This window comes from Ovis aries, chromosome 15 (genome assembly GCF_016772045.2).
Source record: "Ovis aries strain OAR_USU_Benz2616 breed Rambouillet chromosome 15, ARS-UI_Ramb_v3.0, whole genome shotgun sequence".
Classification (NCBI taxonomy): domain Eukaryota; kingdom Metazoa; phylum Chordata; class Mammalia; order Artiodactyla; family Bovidae; genus Ovis; species Ovis aries.
In genome coordinates, this window is record NC_056068.1 from 81,881,005 (window position 1) to 81,895,854 (window position 14,850).

The 14,850-nt window shown below is 46.2% G+C and overlaps 1 protein-coding gene across 1 annotated transcript in view; it reads left to right on the plus strand.

The window, feature by feature from the left end:
- Window positions 1–12,419: 12,419 nt before the first annotated feature.
- The window catches only part of MS4A13 (membrane spanning 4-domains A13), a 28,065-nt gene continuing 25,634 nt past the window's right edge, over window positions 12,420–14,850 (plus strand). The window contains exon 1 of the mRNA XM_004016514.5: window positions 12,420–12,721. The gene's annotated coding sequence lies outside the window, so the exon portion shown is untranslated. The remainder of the gene's footprint in view (window positions 12,722–14,850) is intronic.

Below are 14,850 nucleotides of genomic sequence, written 5' to 3' on the forward strand. Positions count from 1 at the left end.
AATCTATTTCTGCTTTATTAACTATTCCAAAGCCTTTGACTGTGTGGATCAAAACAAACTGTGGAAAATTCTGAAAGAGATGGGAATACCAGACCACCTGACTTGCCTCCCGAGAAACCTGTATGCAGATCAGAAAGCAACAGTTAGAGAACTGGACATGGAACAACAGTCTGGTTCCAAGTAGAGAAAGGAGTGCGTCAAGGCTGTATGTTGTCACCCTGCTGATTTAACTTCTATGCAGAGTACATCGTGAGAAACGCTGGACTGGAGGAAGCATATGCTGGAATCAAGACTGCCGGGAGAATTATCAATAATCTGAGTTAGGCAGATGACACCTGCTTTATGGCAGAGAGCAAAGAAGAACTAAAGAGCCTCTTGATGCAAGTGAAAGAGGAGCGTCAAAACGTTGGCTTAAAGCTCAACGTTCAGAAAACTAAGATCATGGAATCTGGTCCCATCACTTCACGGCAAGTAGATGGGGAAATAATGGAAACAGTGACAGACTTTTTATTTTCTTAGGCTCCAAAATCACTGCAGATGGTGAGTGCAGCCATGCAATTAATAGACACTTGCTCCCTGGAAGAAAACATATGACCAATCTAGACAGCATATTAAAAAGCAGAGACATTACTGTGCTAACAAAGGTCCGTCTAGTCAAGGCTATGGTTTACTCAGTGGTCAGGTATGGATGTGAGAGTTGGACTGTGAAGAAGGCTGAGCGCCGAGGAATTGATGCTTTTGAACTGTGGCGTTGGAGAAGACTCTTGAGAGTCCCCTGGACTGCAAGAATATTCAACTGAAAGGTTGTTGCTGAATGAAAAGACACTGAGATTCTTGATCTTCAGAGAAGAAGAATTCAATCCGGGGCTAGAGACGAGGCTTGATCACTCAGAGCTTTTCTGTAATAAAGTTTTATTAAAGTATAAAGGAGATAGAGAAAGCTTCTGACATAGGTATCAGAAGGGGGCAGAAAGAGTGCCACCCTGCTAGTCTTCAGCTGGGTGTTATGTAGTCACTAGCAGCCTGTTAATGAAAGAAAGGAATGTCTTTAAACTCGGAATGGCACCAGGCCCCATAAGATGCATTTTGCGATAATCTTGGCACCAGAGGATTCATCCCCGGCCATAAAACGATTGACTTGAATCTTGTAGAAGAGCAGATTGCCATACAAATAGTTTCATTTACATAGATTAGGGGAACAGCGTCTGAGTATAACATACTGGTTTGTCAAGTCGGTTCTGAGCCATTAGGCGGAACTGACTTGAAGACAGAGTCTGGGGTAAATGCATAGTACATTAACATAGCTTAAGACAAACATTTCCATAAGAAAAATGCATTGGTTAACTCAAGGTTTGAGAATAGTTAACTTCAGGTGAAACCAGGTATCATTATGACAACACAGTATTTTAAGAGAAACCTCATTTTAAATTTGTGCAGAGAAGGAGAAAATATAGCTAGTTTGTTTCCTCCTGCTGCTTAAGACAGATAAAAACATCTGACACTTGCAGACCCTGTCTCCTCCATTTGGGGACCCCTGGCCTTCCTGCCTGTTACCCTCTCACAACCAGTCCATCCTAAAGGAAATCATTCCTGAATATTTATTGGAAAGACTGATGTTGAAGATGAAACTCCAATCCTTTGGCCACCTGATGCAATGAACTGACTCATTTGAAAAGACCTGATGCTGGGAAAGATTGAAGGCAGGAGGAGAAGGGGACGACAGAGGATGAGATGGCTGGATGGCATCACCAACTCAACAGACATGAGTTTGAGTAAATTCTGGGAGTTGGTGATGGACAGGGAGGCCTGGCATGCTGCAGTCCATGGGGTGGCAAAGAGTTGGACACGACTGAGTGACTGAACTGAACTGAGTCAAAGTTATGATTTTCCAGTAGTCCTGTATGAATGTGAGAGTTGGAACATAAAGAAAGCTGACTGCTGAAGAATTGATGCTTTGGACTGTGGTGTTGGAGGAGACTCTTGAGAGTCCCTTTAACTGCATGCTAGGAGATCCCACCAGTCCATCCTAGAGGAAATCAGTCCTGAATATTCATTGGAAGGATTGATGCTGAGCCTGATGCTCCAATAATTTGGCCACCTGATGTGAAGAACTGATTCATTAGAAAAGATCCTTGTGGTGGGAAAAATTGAAGGCAGGAGGAGAAGTGGATGACAGAATGTGAGATGATTGGATTGCATCACCGACTCGATGGACGTGAGTTTGTGGAACTCTGGGAGTTAGTGATGGACAGAAGAGCTTGGAATGCTGCAGTCATGGGGTCACAAAGAGTCAGGACTGAGAGGCTGAACTGAATGTGTGTGTTCGCTGCTTAGTTGTATCCAAGTTTTTGGAAAACCATGGACTGTAGCCCTTTAGACTCCTCTGTCCATGGGATTCTCCAGGTAAGAATGCTGGAGTGGGTAGCTTTTTTCTTCTTCCGGGGATCTTCCCAACCCAAGGACAAAACCCAGGTCTCCCACATTGCGTGCAGATTCTTTAGTATCTGAGTCACCAGGGAAGCCCTTGCCTGGGCAGGCACGGGTGCAAGCCAGGCTAGTGTGGCCACATTGCCAGTGTGTCCCAGTTCCCACAGGCTGGAGAGGACTCAGACATCAGTGTTTCCCTAAAACTGCCTGTGAATGCCTTTCTCCCATCATGCTGTAAAGAAAAGAAAGCCTTCTTCTGTACAGAGTATTCTCTATGACAGAAGTTATCATGTATAAACAAATTTCCCACATGAAATTCCTCTCCATAAATTCACGTTTTCTCAGTGCCTCAGGATCCTATTGTTCATTGCTGTTTAGTTGCTCAGACATGTCTGACTCTTTTGCAACCCCATGGACTGCAGCCTGCCAGACTCCTCTGACCATGGAATTCTCCAGGCAAGAATACTAGAGTGAGTTGCCACTTTCTTCTCCAGGGGACCTCTGGACCCAGGGATGGAACCCATGTCTCCAGCTTGGCAGGCAAATTCTCTACCACTGAGCCACCTGGGGAAGTCTCAGGACCCTGACTTAACTCTAAGGATGGACAGCTCTTCACTCAATTCCATCATCGCAGCAGCACTCAGCCAGCTTCACTCAATCTCTGTCTCCACATATGGTCTCCACCCAGTTTAAGCCTCACTCACAATTTTAGTTTTCACAACTCCTTTCACCCCCCCGAATATTCAGCAGCACTTTAAAATATGGATGCAGATCGCTCAAGACGGCGGAGTAGGGATGCACGGAGCTCATCTCTCGCCACAAACACATGGAGAATGCTTCTACACGTGAAAAGATGGTCACAGACCATCAGGGAACTAGAAATCAGAACCACAGTGAGGCGTCACCTCACGTTTGTCAGAACGGTCATCATCAAAAAGTCTACAAATCACAAGTGTTGGTGAGGGTGTAGAGAAAAGGGAAGCTTCGACACTGTTGGTAGGAACGTAAATTGGTGCAGCCACAGTGGAAAACCACATGGAGGTTTCTCAAAAAAGCAAAATAGAACTACCATATGACCCAGCAAGTCCACTCCTGGGCATAGAAACAGGAAACAAACAAAAACATCAGTTTGAAAGGATATGCCCATCCAGATGTTCACAGCAAGATCATTCACAACTGCAACATATGGAGACGACCAGAGCATCCGCCAGCAGATGAATGAGCAGGGACGCTCTATGTACACACACAATGCAACCCTGCTGCTGCTGCTGCTGCCGAGCCGCTTCAGCCGTGCCCAACTCTGTGCAACCCCATAGACAGCAGCCCACCAGGCTCCCCCGTCCCTGGGAATCTCCAGGCAAGAACTCTGGAGTGGGTGGCCATTTCCTTCTCCAACGCAGGAAAGTGAAAAGTGAAAGTGAAGTTGTTCAGTCGTGTCCGACTCTTAGCGACCCCATGGACTGCAGCCCACCAGGCTCCTCCGCCCATGGGATTTTCCAGGCAAGAGTACTGGAGTGGGTTGCCAGTGCCTTCTCTGACAATGGAATACTACTCAGCCATAAAAAAGAATGAACTTTTGCAAACTCCAGCAACTTGGATAGACTTGAGGGGCATTATGCTATGTGAAATGTCAGTCAGAGAAAGATAAAGAATGCATAATATCACTTATATGTATAAAAAACACAACAAAAAGTGAATATAATAAAAAAGAGGCAGACTCTCAGATACACAGAACAAACTAGTGGTTAACAGGAGCTACGGGAAAGTAAGAGTGTTAGTTGCTCAGTTGTGTCTGACTCTTTGCAACCCTATGGACTATAGCCTGCCAGGCCCCTCTGTCCATGGAATTCTCCAGCAAGAATACTGGAGTGGATAGCCATTCCCTTCTCCAGGGGATCTTCCTGACCCAGGGATCAAACCCAGGTCTCCCACATTGGAGGGAGATTCTTAACCATTTGAACCACCAGGAAAGTAGGGAGGGGAGTGGGATTCTATAGATGTGGGAGAGCAGGAAGTACAAACTACTGGATGTAAGACAGATTCAAAGTGTTTTGTACATGGGACTATAGTCGAAATTTTGTAATAACTCTAAACAGAAAGCAATCTTTAAAAACTATATAGAATTTTTTTTAAAGATTTAAAAAAAATCTATGTGTGGAATGAGCCTCACTAAAAACTAACAGGACACTGGTACAAGGACACCTTTACAACCAAAGCTGTAAGCAAGATACACATGTAATTGGATAAAACAGGCAGAGATCAGGTCAGGATCTGTGATGCGGGAGACTCAGAGGCAAAGGGAGATTACACAGGCAGACCCCCCCCCACCCCACTCCCCGAGGAGCGAGGGTGCAGGCCACTTACCAGGCACCCCTCACTAGAGGTCAGGCCCGGGGAAGATGAGCTCCTCGGCTGGTCGGAGGGCTGCTGGGACTAACAGGAGGGCTGTGGGAAGCAGCCTCTGCCTGTGAGGAGCACCAGAGCACTAGCTTGCCCTTGAGGCAAAGAGGAGAGGCAGACTGAGGACTGCTGCAGTGAAGGCCGTGTCCCGCAACCGCCCGAGCACCAAGTAGGCCAGCCTGAGCCGAGGGAACACTCCAGCCCTGTTCACTCCACATCACAGCTCTACACTGGACCTACGAGGGCTGCCGTGACCAAGGAGAGCGCGCACTCAGGGACTCAGAGGCTGCATGGCATCTGAGCAGGGCACGGGCAACAGCTGCTGGGCACAGCTGCCTGCACCGCCCTGCTGCTCAGCACTGCTCGGCTGTGGGGCAAGGACCCCAGGACATGGAGAGAGGACATGAGCACTTAAGGGGAACAGAGCCGACCATGGGCTCAGGGCTTCCACCTCAGCGACCTGGGACCTGAACCCCTCACCCCCAATGGGGCAGTGTCAGCCACTGAGTAGCAGGGAACCCCACCTCATGCTCAGCAGTGGCTCTAGTCCCTCGATCTCCAGCCTGCCGAGAATGAATCAGGAAGACAAAGACAGAATGAACAGACCAACCACTAGTCCCGAAGTTGCATTCCTGATTTTAAAACTCCCAGCAAACAGAAGTCCAGGATGAGATGACTTCACAGGGAAATTCTACCGACCTTATAAAAAAGTGACAGTTATCACCTCTTCAACTGTTTGGAAAACTCGAAGCAGAAACAACACTCTCAAATTTATTTTACACATTACCCTGACACCAAAACTAGACAGAGAGGTCTATTCATGCCTATGTTCTTACCGGATACATGTGAATGAATATGTATTCATACGCACTGAATTAAGATACACATATATTTGAAGCCCCATCCAAGAAAATCATCAAATCTACAATAATTTCCAGAGACTTCCAGCTAAACTTCACTTCCCTCAAATCACTCATGACAGCAAGTTACAACAGGCCACCATCTCATCAGAACTCTATTCCTACTAAATTCATAATCTTGAGGTTGAAGACACATTCAAGGCAGATTCCTTTTTTCTTAGCACATGCATGCTAAGTCGCTTCAGTCATATCTGATGCTTGCAGCCCTACAGACTGTAGCCCGCCAGGCTCCGCTGTCCATGGGATTCTCCAGGAAAGGATACTGGAGTGGGTTGCCATGCCCTCTCCAGGGAATCTTGCAGACCCAGGGATCAAACCCACGTCTCCTATGGCTTCAATAATCCGGAAAAAAACCCTTCTTTAGCACATATTATGCTTAGTATTGTCAGACCCTGTCTTCTCACAACAGGTAAAGTGCAAAAGAAAATACAAGTGTTAGAAAACAAAGTGCCTCATTACATAAGAATAAAATACCCTCGTCTTTGCATAAAATGCTCCCATGGTATCTTTAATTTTATTGAAGAGACCTCTAGTCTTTCCCATTCTATTGTTTTCCTCTATTTCTTTGCATTGATTGCTGAGGACGACTTTCTTATCTCTCTTTGCTATTCTTTGGAACTCTGCATTCAAATGGGTATATCTTTCCTTTTCTCCTTTGCTTTTCACTTCCCTTTTTACAGCTATTTGTAAGGCCTCCTCAGACAGCCATTTTGCTTTTCTGCATTTCTTTTTCTTGGGGATGGTCTTGATTCCTGTCTCCTGTATGATGTCACGAACCTCCGTTCATAGTTCATCAGGCACTCTATCAGCTCTATTTCTCACTTCCACGGTATAGTCATAAGGGATTTGATTCAGGTCATACCTGAATGGTCTAGTGGTTTTCTCCACTTTCTTCCATTTCAGTCTGAATTTGGCAATAAGGAGTTCATGATCTGAGCCACAGTCCACTCCTGGTCTTGTTTTTGCTGACTGTATAGAGTTTCTCCATCTTTGGCTGCAAAGAATATAATCAATCTGATTTCAGTGTCAACCATCTGGTGATGTCCATGTGTACAGTCTTCTCTTGCGTTGTTGGAGGAGGGTGTTTGCTATGACCACTGGGTTCTCTTGGCAGAACTCTATTAGCCTTTGCCCTGCTTCACTCTGTATTCCAAGGCCAAATTTGCCTGTTACTCCAGGTGTTTCTTGACTTCCTACTTTTGCATTCCAGTCCCCTATAACGAAAAGGACATCTTTTTTGGGTGTTAGTTCTAGAATATCTTGTAGGTCTTCATACAACTGCTAACTTTAGCTTCTTCAGCATTACTGGTTGGGGCATAGACTTGGATTACCGTGACACTGAATGGTTTTCCTTGGAAACGAACAGAGATCATTCTGTCATTTTTGAGACTGCATCCAAGTACTGTATTTCAGACTCTTTTGTTGACTATGATGGCTACTCCATTTCTTCTAAGGGACTCCTGCCCACAGTAGTAGATATAATGGTCATCGGAGTTAAATTCATCCATTCCAGTCCATCTTAGTTCACTGATTCCGAGAATGTTAATGTTTCCCTCTTGTCATCTCCTGTTTGACCACCTCCAATTTGCCTTGATTCATGGACCTATCATTCCAGGTTCCTATGCAATATTGCTCTTTACAGCATCAAACCTTGCTTCTATCACCAGTCAGATAATCACACACATAGAGCCAGACATCCTGGAATGTGAAGTCAAAAGGGACTTAGGAAGAATCACTATGAACAAAGCTAGAGGAGGTGATGGAATTCCAACTGAGCTGTTTCAAATCCTAAAAGATGATGCTGTGAAAGTGCTGCACTCAATAGGCCAGCAAATTTGGAAAACTCAATAGTGGCCACAGGACTGGAAAAGGTCAGTTTACATTGCAATCCCAAAGAAAGGCAATGCCAGAGAATGCTCAAACTACCGCACAATTGCACTCATCTCACATGCTAGGAAAGAGATGCTCAAAATTCTCCAAGCCAGGCTTCAGCAATACGTGAACTGTGAACTCCCTGATGTTCAAGCTGGATTTAGAAAAGGCAGAGGAACCAGAGATCAAATTGTCAACATCCACTGGATCATGGAAAAAGCAATAGAGTTCCAGAAAAACATCTATTTCTGCTTTATTGACTATGCCAAAATCTTTGACTGTGTGGATCATGACAAACTGTGGAAAATTCTGAAAGAGTTGGGAATACCAGACCACCTGACCTGCCTCTTGAGAAATCTGTATGCAGGTCAGGAAGCAACAGTTAGAACTGGACATGGAACAACAGACTGGTTCCAAATAGGAAAAGGAGTGCGTCAAGGCTGTATATTGTCACCCTGCTTATGTAACTTCTATGCAGAGTACATCATGAGAAACTCTGGGCTGGAGGAAGCACAAGCTGGAATCAAGATTGCCGGGAGAAATATCAATAACCTCAGATATGCAGATGACACCACCCTTATGGCAGAAAGTGAAGAGGAACTAAAAAGCCTCTTGTTGAAAGTGAAAGAGGAGAGTGAAAAAGTTGGCTTAAAGCTCAACATTCAGAAAACTAAGGTCATGGCATCCAGTCCCATCACTTCATGGGAAATCGATGGGGAAACAGTGGAAACCATGGCTGACTTTATTTTTCTGGGCTCCAAAATCACTGCAGATGGTGACTGCAGCCATGAAATTAAAAGACGCTTATACCTTGGAAGAAAAGTTATGACCTACCTAGACAGCATATTAAAAAGAAGACACATTACTTTGTCAACAAAGGTCCATCTAGTCAAGGCTATGGTTTTTCCAGTGGTCATGTATGGATGTAAGAGTTGGATTGTGAAGAAAGCTGAGCGCCGAAGTATTAATACTTTTGAACCATGGTGTTGTAGAAGACTCTTGAGAGTCCCTTGGACTGCAAGGAGATCTAACCAGTCCATCCTAAAGGAGATCAGTCCTGGGTGTTCATTGGAAGGACTGATGTTGAGGCTGAAACTCCAATACTTTCGCCACCTGATGCGAAGAACTGACTCATTTGAAAAGACCCTGATGCTGGGAAAGATTGGAGGCAGGAGGAGAAGGGGACATCACAGACTAAATGGACATAGGTTTGGGTGGACTCCTGGAGTTGGTGATGGACAGGGAGGCCTTGCATGCTGAGGTTCATGGGGCTGCAAAGAGTTGGACATGACTGAGAGACTGAACTGAACTGAAAATACCCTCAATGACCTATGAACCAAAAGAAAGTGTAAAAGTTTTAGGAAAGCCTGCAATGTGTTTTTCTGTTGAATGAGGAGACTTTAGAGTCACAATGTAAGAAAGCTAGCCATGAGGCTAAAGGCAAACTAGTTGAGTTTATAATCGATATTCAGGCTTTACAATAATCATAAAACGTCTTCAGTTCAGTTCAGTTCAGTCGCTCAGTTATGTCCGACTCTTTGCGACCCCATGAATTGCAGCGCGCCAGGCCTCCCTGTTCATCACCATCTCCCGGAGTTCACTCAGACTCACGTCCATCGAGTCTGTGATGCCATCCAGCCATCTCATCCTCTGTCGTCCCCTTCTCCTCCTGCCCCCAATCCCTCCCAGCATCAGAGTCTTTTCCAGTGAGTCAACTCTTCGCATGAAGTGGCCAAAGTACTGGAGTTTCAGCTTTAGCATCATTCCTTCCAAAGGAATCCCAGGGCTGATCTCCTTCAGAATGGACTGGTTGGATCTCCTTGCAGTCCAAGGGACTCTCAAGAGTCTTCTCCAACACCACAGTTCAAAAGCATCAATTCTTCAGCGCTCAGCCTTCTTCACAGTCCAACTCTCACATCCATACATGACCACAGGAAAAACCATAGCCTTGACTAGACGGACATTAGTCAGCAAAGTAATGTCTCTGCTTTTGAATATACTATCTAGGTTGGCCATAACTTTTCTTCCAAGGAGTAAGCGTCTTTTAATTTCATGGCTGCAATCACCATCTGCAGTGATTTTGGAGCCCCAAAATATAAAGTCTGACACTGTTTCTACTGTTTCCCCATCTATTTCCCATGAAGTGATGGGACCGGATGCCATGATCTTCGTTTTCTGAATGTTGAGCTTTAAGCCAACTTTTTCGCTCTCCTCTTTCACTTTCATCAAGAGGCTTTTTAGTTCTTCTTCACTTTCTGCCATAAGGGTGGTGTCATCTGCATATCTGAGGTGATTGATATTTCTCCCGGCAATCTTGATTCCAGCTTGTGTTTCTTCCAGTCCAGCGTTTCTCATGATGTACTCTGCATAGAAGTTAAATAAGCAGGGTGATAATATACAGCCTTGACGTACTCCTTTTCCTATTTGGAACCAGTCTGTTGTTCCAGGTCCAGTTCTAACTGTTGCTTCCTGACCTGCATACAGATTTCTCAAGAGGCAGGTCAGGTGGTCTGGTATTCCCATTTCTTTCAGAATTTTCCACAGTTTATTGTGATCCACACAGTCAAAGGCTTTGGCATAGTCAGTAAATCAGAAATAGATGTTTTTCTGGAACTCTCTTGCTTTGTCCATGATCCAGCGGATGTTGGCAATTTGATCTCTGGTTCCTAAAACATACCTTCTGTGGTTTGGCAAAGAGTACTAGTGGCACTTAGGCAATTTCAGTGTAAAAGAAATGTCAGTTTCTCTTTCTGAATGTTTTGCTCACTGGCTGTATCTTTCACTAAGTATTTACACCCCAAACCTGAATTTTAACTTCCAAAATGCCAAGATAAACATTCCTGGATTATATGACAGTCATAATGTTAGGGGAAGCACACTGATTGAAACCGCCCACCCTGGCCAGGTACCATAGTAACCATTTGCATGAGTTGTTTTATGACAGGAGATCCTGATGAGGAATACAGAACTAATAAGCCACCACCAACTGGAAGAGTTCGAGAAAGGTCTAAAGGAGACACTGCGTGTCTGCCCCACTTCCCAGAATGCCTCTCGCTAGCATCCATCTTGGCTGAGTGATGCGTGCGCCACCAGGAAAGACTGTGAATTAGAATGATTGGTCAAAGACCACCCAGAAACTAATCCCATCACCACAAAACCCGACATTGCGAGCCACGTGGCAGAGCAGTTCTCCTGGTTTCCCTTCTCCTACTGCTTTCCACCCGGGTGCCCTTTCCCAATGAAGTCTCTTGCTTTGTCAGCGCATGTGTCTCCTCGGACAATTCATTTCCGAGGGTTAGACAAGAGCCCAGTTTTGGGCCCTGGAAGGGGTCCACCTTCCTGCAACAATAACATTCAGGAGTCGCAGGCCATCTGCTCGCCAGGTATTTTAATGCCTCAGTAAGTCCTAATGGTTGCATAACAGCTTATTTGTACTTGTCAGTTAATTCAAAATGACTGCTCTTTTTCTTTCCACTTCCTCATCCACCTTTCCAGAACTTCTCTATTTTCGAGCTGCTACCCTCTACTTCTTTACATGGTGGCGGTTAGTCGCTCAGTCGTGTCTGACTCTTGCGACCCCGCGGACTGTAGTCCGCCAGGCTCCTCTGTCCATGCGATTCTCCAGACAAGAATACTGGAGTGCGTCACCACTTCCTTCTCCAACTTCTTTACGTGTCTCTTCATAAACACTGTTTTAACCACTGCCCACAGGCAATAGCTGATGCTAGGAAAAACCTGAAAGCTAAACTCACCTTGGGCAGCCAATGAAAAAGTCATTCCGGTGTCTCGCTAAATAGTCTCTGAATTTAATTTCCTTCTTTAGCTACTTATATGAGCTCATGAGTCAATGACTCAGCTACTCACCTTTTTCAATATGTTTGTGGCCAAAATTATTCTTAGAGAAGAGAGCAGGTGAAAGACGGGCTTTTCCTCAGAGATTCTGGTTGCTTTGCAGAGAATGTACATATGAGAAACACCCCAGGAGGGAGAAGATAACAAACGGAGGTGTGGAGAAGCCCTCACTAGAGGAGAAGCCTCGCTGGAGGAGAAGCCTGCGCTGGAGGAGAAGCCTCGCTGGAGGAGAAGCCTCGCTGGAGGAGAAGCCTTCACGGGAGAAGAAGCCCTTGCTGGAGGAGAAGCGTCCACTGGAGGAGAAGCGTCCGCTGGAGGAGAAGCGTCCGCTGGAGGAGAAGCCCCCGCTGGAGGAGAAGCCTCACTGGAGGAGAAGCCCCCTGCTAGAGGAGAAGACCCTGCTGGAGGAGAAGCCCCCACTGGAGAAGCCTCGCTGGAGGAGAAGCCTTCACGGGAGAAGAAGCCCTCGCTGGAGGAGAAGCCCTCGCTGGAGGAGAAGCACCCGCTGGAGGAGAAGCCCCTGCTGGAGGAGAAGCCTCACTGGAGAAGCCTTCATGGGAGAAGAAGCCCTCGCTGGAGGAGAAGCCTCGCTGGAGGAGAAGACCCCGCTGCAGGAGAAGCCCCCACTGGAGAAGCCTCGCTGGAGGAGAAGCTCCTGCTGGAGGAGAAGCCTCGCTGGAGGAGAAGCCTCCGTTGGAGTAGAAGCCCCCGCTGGAAGAGAAGCCCCCACTGGAGAAGCCTAGCTGGAGGAGAAGCTCCCGCTGGAGGAGAGGCCTCCGCTGGAGGAGAAGCTTCACTGGAGGAGAAGCTGCCACTGGAGGACAAGCCCCCGCTGGAGGAGAAGCCCTCCCTCACTAGAGGTGCGGCACTAGACAGCCCGTGGCCGGCCGGGCGCCCGGGGTCCGCGCGTGCGCCGCCCCCTCCCCCGCGCCCCGCTCTCGCGCAGGCGCAGGAGGGTCCGGGGGCGCGGGGGCGCGAGGCTGCCGTTGGAGCCCTGCGCTGCCTGAGGAGCCTGAGGGCCGGCGGGATCCCAGGCCCCTTGAACTTTCCAGGATGCCGGCTTGGCGGGGTCTGGGGACCTGGCGCTGAGGGCGCGGCTAACAGAGACGCGCCCGCAGAGCCGGGGCGGGGCACTGGCGGGAGGACGCAGCCGGGACGACCGCTCCGGAGCAGGGTGACCTGCCGGTGCCGTGGCCAGCCAGGGCCGGGGCCAGGGAGGGCGAAAGGACCGTGAGCAAGTAAAATGAGGGGTAATGATGTCGCTTTGCTTTTGAACTTTGTTAACTGTTGAAAGCCCCAAGGAGGCGCGGAGACAGAATTCAGCGCCTCGCCACGCCCACCCGCCTTTCTTGTCTCCTTCCCGCTGTCTGCAGAGGCTGGGACTCGCCCCCCACCCACCCGCAGAACCAGTCTCTTTTTTCCCTGTTAACTGTAGTTGGTTTATAATATTGTGTTGAGTTTCACGTGAACAGATACTGCACCTGTTCCCTTTGCTGAAAAGTGAATCTTCGTTTATCTCCTTTGTGCACAGCGGCATCTGTCGGCAATCCTGCACGCCTCACTTAACTTCGTGCTCCTCTCCCCTTTGGTAACCATAGTTTCCCCCCGCCCCCCTGTCTGTGAGTTTGTTTTGTAAATAAGTTGACTTGTACTATCTTTTAAACATTCCCCTGAGAAGTGATATGTATGCCTTTCAATGTCTGACTTGCTTAACTTAGACCGATAATCTCTAGGGCTTCCCTGTTGCTGAAGGTGCGTTTTATTATTATTTTTTATGGCTGAGGCTTGGCCTGCTGCAAATTTATGGGGTCGCAAAGAGTCAGACACGACTGAGCGACTGAACTGAACTGAATATTCCATTGCATATATATATACACATATATTTGTATATATGTGTGTGAATAATATCTTCTTTATCCATTTCTTTGTTGAGGAACACTTAGATCGTTTCCGTGTTTTGGCTACTGTAAATAGTGCTGCTATGAACATCTTTACGAATTAGTTTTTTCTCCAGATATATGCCGAGGAATGGGATTGCGGGATCGTATGCCATCTCTATTCTTAGTTTTTTAAGGGAACTTCAGACTGTTCTCCACACTGGCTGCACCAGTTCACATTCCCACCAGCAGTGTAGCAGGGCTCCCTCTGGAACTGGTTTCTCCACACCTTCTCCAACATTTGTTATGTGTAGATTTTTTTGATGATGGTCATTCTGACTGGAGGGAGGTGATTAATATCTCATTGTAGCGTATTTAATAAAGTCTGAGTCTCTTGGTCTCAGTGCAGGACTGGCCCTGGACAGACAGAAATTAATTCCTGGACTTCTGGGAGCTCACACTGACCTTGGGAACCAGTCATGAAAATCAAAAGTCAAGACTACACGGTGATAGGAAGTATGCACAGAATGTTAGGGAATCAAAGAGAGGACCATCTTAACAGACTCATGAAGCAGAGGCTTTCCAGAGAACATTTCTGCCACGACCGTTAGGGCTCAGACTAAGAGAGTGGCCGGGTGAGGCTGAGAAGCTGAGCACAGAGCAATTCATGAAGGGCTTTATGAGCCCTGCCAAAGGATCTGAGCTTCATTCTGAAGACTGTTAGGAGTTGCAGCCCTGCTAAAGGCACTGAAGATGGAGAAATGGTTTCTCCACGTGAGCTCTCTCATTGTTCCAGAATTTCTGTATAGCGCTAATTTAAGGGGTGAGGATGGGGTTGAGAATAATGGCTAGGGTCTTTCCTGTAGCTGCTTTTTGGCTTAGTGATGGATCACCAGAAGATAAATTTTCTTTTATATTCTGCTTTTAGTTTTTAACTGGGTTGTAGAGTAACCGCATGTAGAATTTTTTCTTTAGTTTCTAACCATCATGTATCACAGGAATACACTGCAGCCTTTCTCACTCTCTTCCTTCGGTCAGTTAAGCTGAGGATTTCTAACACACATAATTTTTTTCTTGGTTTTTTTATGAATACTTCATTTGGAGTGGTTTTGGTGGGGCCCGATGGCAGTTATAATGATGCTAAATTTCTACTTCCCAAGTCACTCATGGTGTTTCCACTATAAACTGTGAAGACTTTTTTCTATACATACAAAAAGGCTTACTATTTTTATTATCTTTCTTTTATCTAAAATGTGGCAAATAATAGCAGTCTAGATATGACTTTTCTTCATTACTCTATATATGAATTTTATAATTCTTTGTCTTTAAGTTAAGCATGATAGAGTGATTGATCTTCACTGCCTATAGGCTTATACTCTTTAACATTTCTCAAAAGTGATGTTTTAATATATAAAGCTTAGTAGCTATAATTCAGCTATTAAAATATTGTTTTCTCTATTTGCTCTCCCAGTTCTTGTATTCTTACCTGGCTTTTTGTGTTT